This window comes from Syzygium oleosum, unplaced genomic scaffold, assembly GCF_021117445.2.
Source record: "Syzygium oleosum isolate NSW1041296 unplaced genomic scaffold, Sole_v2.1 Sole_v2.27, whole genome shotgun sequence".
Lineage (NCBI taxonomy): Eukaryota > Viridiplantae > Streptophyta > Magnoliopsida > Myrtales > Myrtaceae > Syzygium > Syzygium oleosum.
Genome location: NW_026607511.1, coordinates 3,416,080 through 3,423,877, shown reverse-complemented (window position 1 = coordinate 3,423,877; position 7,798 = coordinate 3,416,080). Strand labels below are relative to the sequence as shown.

Below are 7,798 nucleotides of genomic sequence, written 5' to 3'. Positions count from 1 at the left end.
GAGATTTGGTACGTTTGCTGACAACAGGGTTTTTGCAGCAATATTTGTCACAACATACCCTTTAATTTTGAACCGTTATCTATCGATACTGTCGATTTTTCCACAAATTGACTCAAAGCACGCACAAAAAAATATTCCTTGATAATTTTAAGTTTTGAGCTTAATTGGAAAAATTATTAGGCTCGCGTCGAGTGTGACATTCCGAATTTTGGCCCATTTTTGGGATTTATAAAACGTATAATTCGTCAGTGCGCTTATAATAAAATCTCGCCCGGAACTGATCACTCCTGGGTTTTTATTATTTTTAAATTAGAGATTTCGCTAGAATCGCACTCGATCGAATTTGGCCGTTATTTAGAGCCCAAACTTTGGTGTCGAATTTCTTGGAGTTCCGGGACGAATTTAATTGGACGGTGTCGATATTATTGTGGCCAGCGTCGGTATTACCCGAAGTATGTGAAAAGTGGATTTTTGACCGGGTGCGGATTTGGACTGGTAGACCTCCCTCGTGGTGTGTTTTGGCATATTTTATTTTGGCCACTTTCCTATATTATTAATTAGGATTATAGGGGACCGTTAGATCGTTTTCGGGTTTGAACCGTGTCCGTTGGATCGCACTCGAGTGAGAGGTTTGACTTTGAGTCTCTCTCTCTCTCTCTCTCTCTCTCTCTCTCTCTCTCTCTCTCTCCTCCCTTTGCCGCGCTGAGCACGTCCCCTCCGCGCACGTCCCACCCCCTGCGCGCACGTCTCTTTCCCCTTCCCCCCATGCAAACTTTCTCTCTCTCTTCTCTCTCCTCCCTTCTCTCTTCCTTCTTCTTCTTTTCTTCTTCTTCCTCTTCCTTCTTCCCCCCGCCCCCCCGACCGGGTTCTCGCCGCATCGCCCGAGCTTGCCTGGGATTGCCGGTGCGCCGCATTGCCGTCGCCCGGCCCGGTTCGACCGCCGCACCGGGCCCGCCGCCCGCCGCCCCGACCGGGCCGTGGTCTCCTCCCTCCCGCTCGCGCCGGCTTGCTTTGCTCGAGCCCGCCGCGTGCTTCGCCTGCGCTTTCTCGCCCGGCCGAGCGGCGCTTGCCCGGCCGCGCTTCGGCTATCGCCGCCATCGTCCCTACCGCACCGGCCGTCGCCGTCGCCGCCGCGGCAGCGACCCGGCCCATGCTCGAGCTCGCCACGTCCGGCCGTCGCGGTTCGCCCGATTCGGCCCCGCCCGCCCGGTTCGGTCGGCGTGCCGTCCGGCCGCGAGGCCTTGCGCTGCCGTCGCCGTCGCTCATTTGCCGCCGCCAGCGTCGCCGCTGCCGCCGGATCGCCGCCCAGGCTAACCAGCCCGGCCCCAGGTCTTGATTAGCCGCCCCAGCCGTGACCGGCTCGTCGCCCACGCGACCAAGCCGCGCCCGTCGCCACTCCCGTGCCCGCGCTGTGGCCGAGCTCGCCCCGGCGCCGTGCCCGTCCGACCAGTGCGCGTCGCCCATCCAACCAGGGCGCGTCGCCCGTCCGTTCGCCCGTGCGCCCCTTGGCACGCCGCACGGCCACCGCGCCCGCGCGCCAGGCACGCCGATCGGCCATTGTGCCCGCATTGGTCGGCCACCGCGCCCGCGCCCAGTCCGGTACTGTTCACCCGGGCCATTTTAGGCCCGAGCCGACTTTTCCCGGGCCAAACTTAGGTAAGTGACTTCCTAAACCCTACCTAGTACTTTGGGTATTTTTAGACTTGTTTAGGGTGAAATTTAGTACCGGCTTAGGAATTTAATTAGGTGTGGGCTAATTAGACTGATTGTGCTTAATTGGTGAATTATTGTGGCGATAATTGTGCGGATGATTTAGTGATTGACTGAGATAAATATGCCTGACTGAATTGTCGTGGCGCTTGTGGGTGAATTGGATTAATTGATTGTGCCGACATGAATGTCGGGTCGGTGGATCGATGTGGGGAGTGTGAATTAAATTGGCTGTTAGAGTGTGTCAGATTGACATTGGTGTGAGCTTGGTAATTTGATTGTGAAATGTACGACGTGTTAGATGACAGATTGTGTGGTGGTGCATGTGCATGAGAGAAATGTCCTGAGGCGTGGTTACGCGGGACTGAGCCCGGCTTGATCTGAGGGCTGCCAACCTGAGGCGTGGTTACGCGGGTGTGGCTAGAAAGGCAAGTAATGACCTGAGGCGTGGTTACGCGGGTCGAGAGAAATGTCCTGAGGCGTGGTTACGCGGGACCGAGCCCGGCTTGATCTAAGGGCTGAGCCTGAGGCGCAGTGGCGCGGGCTGTGAGATTGGGCCTGAGGCGCAGTGGCGCGGGCAGTGTGAAAGGACCTGGGAGGTCGTGGAAAGTTGTTCGGCCACGTATGCGAGTTGAATGTGTGATTGAATTGGTTGGATTGATTGAGTGCTAGTGTGGTTGGTGCTTGAGTGATTGTGATATGTTATTAGACTATTAATATTGCATTATCACGTTTAACTAACGTGTAGAGCATGCGTTTGATGGCGAGGTAAGTACAATGACGTGAATTTTATATGTTATGGGGTAGATTGCATGTACGACTTGTCTGGGTACGCATTGGCCTACGTGGGGTATAGGGGGTTGCTTATTGAGACTCGTTCTCACGGTTATTATATAACCATTTCAGATCCGCGACCATGAGTGACTGGAGACACTGCAAGGGTATCTCGGAGATCAAGGACGGGTCAAGTTGCCCCATATTTTTGTGTGCCCCTCTTTTGTATAGCGAAGTAGGATATCCAACCACTACTCCGTTTTAATGTTGTGTATTTGGAATTATTGTTTTGTGCTATCCCTTCGTCATATTTTACTGTCTGGGTTGTTTTATTTCGCTTCCGCTTGCGTAGTTCGTTTGGGTCGGCGACGCGTCCTGGGACGTCGCGTTCAATACGACCGTGGAAGGGGTGTCGCGAGCCCGTTGGGGTTCGGGGCGTGACATCGAGTCATTTTCATGTTCTTTATAATATCCAACATATACTTCTTATTGCTAAAGGAAAGTTCCGTTTTATTTCCCGCAACTTAAATTCCTGGGAAATATTATTTCAATCTCCCAAGGTCTATAACTGAATATTTTACCCAATTCCATTCCCTGATTATCAATATGTCACCAACATAAATTAAAGAAAAATCGTGATAAATGAATTTTCCTTTCCGTAAAGTAAAATAGGGAATTATCAAAAAAATCAAGAATAATGGTTTTCCATTTCTCAGCATTTCTTCTTGCATCGGTCACTTTCGCTTCTTCTCGATCTCTCTATCTCCACCCTCGAGCCAAGCTGCACCGCCCATCTCCGCCTCCGACCGCCGCTGCATCCATGCCGCCGGTTGCCTTGGCATCCAGCAATCAGCGCCGCCCCCTCTCCCTCTCCCCGCCTTCGAAGCCCCCCGAACCCTAAGGCTCCTTGCTTCGGTTCGGTTTAACCGGGATTGTGGAAGATGGAGGAGGACCGGGAGATGGAGAGGTTCGGGATGGACAACGATTACGACGACGGGCAGTGGATCGACGGGGAGTTCTTGTTGGAGGATGAAGCCAAATATTGTTATTAAGGGCTTTTTTGTCTTTTCTATTAATTTTGCTTTTAGGTTAAAAGCTATGCTTATATCAGCTATTGAGAGAAGTTAGCCGTCAAGCGCTGAGAAGAAAATAGAGAGAAAAGAAAAGAGAGAAGAAAAAAGTGAGTTTTTTTCTTTGTGAGTGTTCTCAATCTCTTTGTGCTCCGATCTTGAGAGAAAATCATAATTGTATTCCTACTTTCTTCGAAGTCTAGTGGATTCGCAGAGTGCCTCTACGCGGAGATGTAGCCCAGGTTTGGGTGAACTTCGATAACAAATTCTCTGATGTGTTCTTTCGATTCTGTTCTTTTATTATTATATTCTGCTAGTGAGGATTGTTTGCTTGGGTTATTTTTCTGGAATCGGTGCTCGATTCCCAACAGTTCTACTACCGGCGGCGGAGGGAGAAGCGGGTGCAGACCAAGGAGGACGTGCTCTACGGCGTCTTCGTGTCGAGGGACTCCGATGTGGACTCCGACGAGTCCTCCAAGAGGAAGCGGAGGAAGAACAAGGACCTCCTAGGTAAGGCCGATTTGTCGAAACCTGTGAATTTCGTGTCTACCGGCACGGTCATGCCGAACAGAGAGATTGATGAGAATTCAAGGAGGGAGGATGAGGATGACGAGTCTGCTGCCATGGACTTAGGATAGGCCGGGCTTGGTGGCTGGCGCTGGTGTGGGTTTGGGGTTTAAGAAGCGGAGAGGATGGTTTCGATGAGAACGGCGAGGAGGGGGAGGAGGATAGTTTCTTGCCGACGGCATTTGGGCGGAAGATCAAGGAGGGAGCGGAGAGGAGGAGAGAGCAATCCAGATTGGAGAAGAAAGCGCAGCAAAGGAGGGGGGTGCTAAAGAGGGATTCTTTATGATGCAGGGAATGTGGGCGGCTTCGAGAAGTACACCAAGGGAATTGGAATGAAGTTGCTCGAGAAAATGGGTTACAAAGGGGACGGTCTTGGGAAGAACCGGCAGGGGATTGTGACGCCCATTGAAACGAAGTTGCGTCCTAATAATATGGGTATGGGTTTCAACGACTACAAAGAAACTCCAGCAAAGGCACCTATTGCCTCGCTGGAGCCAGAGGAAAAGAAGCCATTACCTGATGTGCCCAGCGGTAAGGAGAAGCTTTGGTCTAAGCAAGCGAAGAAGGCGACACTGAAAAACAAAGCGAATTATGTTACAGCAGAAGAGCTGTTGGCGAAGAAGCAGGAACAGCGGGGTGTCGAAGTTGTGCGAAAGGTACATGACATGCGCGGACCTCAGGTTAGGGTATTAGCAAACTTGGAGAATCTGAATGCGGAAGAGAAGGCGAGGGAAAGCGGCGTTCCGATGCCCGAGCTCCGGCACGATGTAAGGTCGATTGTGGACCCAGCCGAGTTGGATATTCAGAAGATCGATAGGGATCCGAGGAATGAGAAGGAGACGGCTCTGAGCTTGCAAGAGGCAAAAGAGAAGTTGCGAGCCGAGGCAAAACTCCAGAAGAAACAGCTGAATTATACTCTGTTTATCAGAGTATTTCAGGGATGGGATCCTCTTCGGAATCCCTCACATGGGTTGGAAGTTGTTTCACGATGGAAATCTCTATTGCACGGGCAGTATCTTTTGGAGTTGCCACTAGGGGTGTGCAAAAGAACCGGGACCCGCACCGCCCGGAACCGGTGGTTCCCAAGGGAACCGGTCCGATTCCCGGTTCCAATTTTTTGAAACCGGTACTGTTTGGGCCGGTTCTCGGTTCCCGGTGTGGAACCGCCCACCCGCCCACCCGGACCGGACCGGTAATATAATAATAATATATTTTTATTTTTTTAATTTTTAATTAAAAAATCTGACCAAAAAAAATTAAAAAAAAAGAAGAAAATTTGTTATCATGTCTGAAGCTCTTGTGTAGTTAGGATACCTTGGTCATTTTTCCCAATAATTAATGGGTACCCACTTGATTTATGGATGATGTGATTAATATAATCGATCATAGTGTAGGAATTGTATGAAAAGTTATGTTCTTTTCCTTTTGTACTATTGATCCGATGTTGGTCCACGGATTTTTTTTTTTATTTATCTGGGAAAACTTGTTGAGACCGGTTCCATGGACCCGCCCAAAAACCGGACTGGACCGGCGGTCCGGTTCTCGGGCGGGTCCATGGAACCGACGGGCGGATCTCGGTTCCAATTTTTGGAACCGGTCTTGTAGCGGGCGGTCCACGGTTCCGGGGTGGGAACCGCCCATCCGGACCATGCACACCCCTAGTTGCCACTGACTTATCGCGGCCGGTTGGACCAAGTGAATACGAACCAGATATCTATTGGGGACTTAGTTACGCTAACATTTAATTAGCGCCTTTATGGTTCCTATTCTTATTTTATTTTGAAGATGTGAATCGTGCGGTATTGTCTATTTTTATTTCAAAAGCATGCTTAAACTAAGTGACCCTGCACCAATGGTTGCACGATCAACATTAATTCAAGCACGTAAGGTAATCGACACATCATAGCAAGATAAGAGAAACCTCAAATCGAGATAAGAGTATGAAAGTAAAGACTATGAAATTTAATGTGCAAGATAGTAAAACCCCATGCACTTTCGGGCAAAGCATATGTACATCACCTTGTTATTAAAAACTGAGTTGGGAATCCCGTGAGCTAAGTTTGAATCTAAACATGACAATTTTCTACCTTAAACGATGATAATGAGACACTAATAAAAATAGGATGCGGTGAAACGTAATACTCAATTTTAAATCTGAATGCAACTTCCATTTTTGGTCATTTTCTCATTTATCATTTTTTCGTCATTTTTTGTTGACAATAAAGAGTAGTTTCCTTGTTAGGATGCACAATAACGGTTAATATGCAATTAACTAGCAATGGGGATCGAAAAGAATACACAAACTACATGTCTTATTCATAAGTTCATAACAAATATATGAGCAGAATAACATCAAAATGGACGAGCCATTGGCATTTATCCAGGTCAAAGTGAAGACAACTAAACCAAACCCGACCATCGGATCTCCTTGAATGAATGGGATTGTGTGAACGCATGATTCTTTTCGGAAGAGGTCCATACCTAGGTTTGACAACGATATTCACTCATCAATCACAAATAATACCTCTAATAGCTTATCGACTACTCGTGACTTGGATATCTCTACATTATGTAGTGTCGAAAAATCCACAAGGATACTTCCTTAGGTCTCCGTGATTTGTAATTCCAGAGAGTCTTTATGCTAATCTGTTGGCACAAGATATATGTATACAAGAGAAACAAATGCAGCAAATGGCCTATAATCAATGACGACGTTGCCCAGGAGTGAGGAGCCCACCAATTTCCTACACCGCATTATAACGGAATGAAACAACGCATAATATCGATACAAATAACCACGAAGCAAAGCAGATCCAAATAAAAATTTATTCGACCCCCTAGAACACCAGAGCACGTAATTAACAGATCGAAATTGACAAGACTGAATCATTGACCGATTACCCTTGTTACCAAATGGAATAACAATATAAAGAACAGCGGTTAAGCTACGCAACAATAGGTCGCCGATCAAAGTTTATGAGGGCAAAGAGTGTCGTTGAATAGCAAAAGCAATTACTACTTCGAAACAAGACGAGCATGTCCAGGTTTTTCGAATGATTGCTTACCCTTTCGGACAAAAGAAGGCAGGAAAAGGACGAAGGAGACATGAAGCTTTCTGAGGCTAATACCAAACATCACAAGCAGAGTTAATCAGAGTGATAACAATGGTCTCATCCTGCGCCTACGACATTATACTGAGCATATGTGTCATGTATACCTCATTTTTTCTGTGCTTATGTTGACACCGCAGTGATAGCACCTGAAAAGGAGACTTGAGTGAACACCAGTTAGATTTGCGACAACACAAACTAGCCACTCCTTGACGACAATGCATTCAAATAATGCAACCAACACACTGCATTAAGAAATTAGTGACTGCAAATCTGAAAAAGCAGAGGATGAGGAAGTACTTTGGTTGGAGGAACGTACCTGAGATGTTACACAGTTCATGAGCAACTCATTTCGTACGGCGGTGGACGATTCTCGTGTCCGATAGATCCTGAGGGTGATGAGCGATTTTAACGAGGCCGGATCCGTACAGCTTCTTCCCGGTGGGATGGGGGACGCCTGCATAGCGAAATTGAATGTCATGAACTCCACTACAGGCCTGAGACCACAGAAAGCAGCGCTGACTTCAACTCCAGCGAAACCAGCCTCTGTGATTGGAGTATCAACAA

General features: G+C 48.2%; 1 pseudogene; it reads left to right on the top strand.

Annotated features, from left to right (window-relative positions):
* Positions 1-3,425: 3,425 nt before the first annotated feature.
* On the top strand, positions 3,426-6,553 carry LOC115661926 (septin and tuftelin-interacting protein 1 homolog 1-like; annotated as a pseudogene).
* Positions 6,554-7,798: the final 1,245 nt, after the last annotated feature.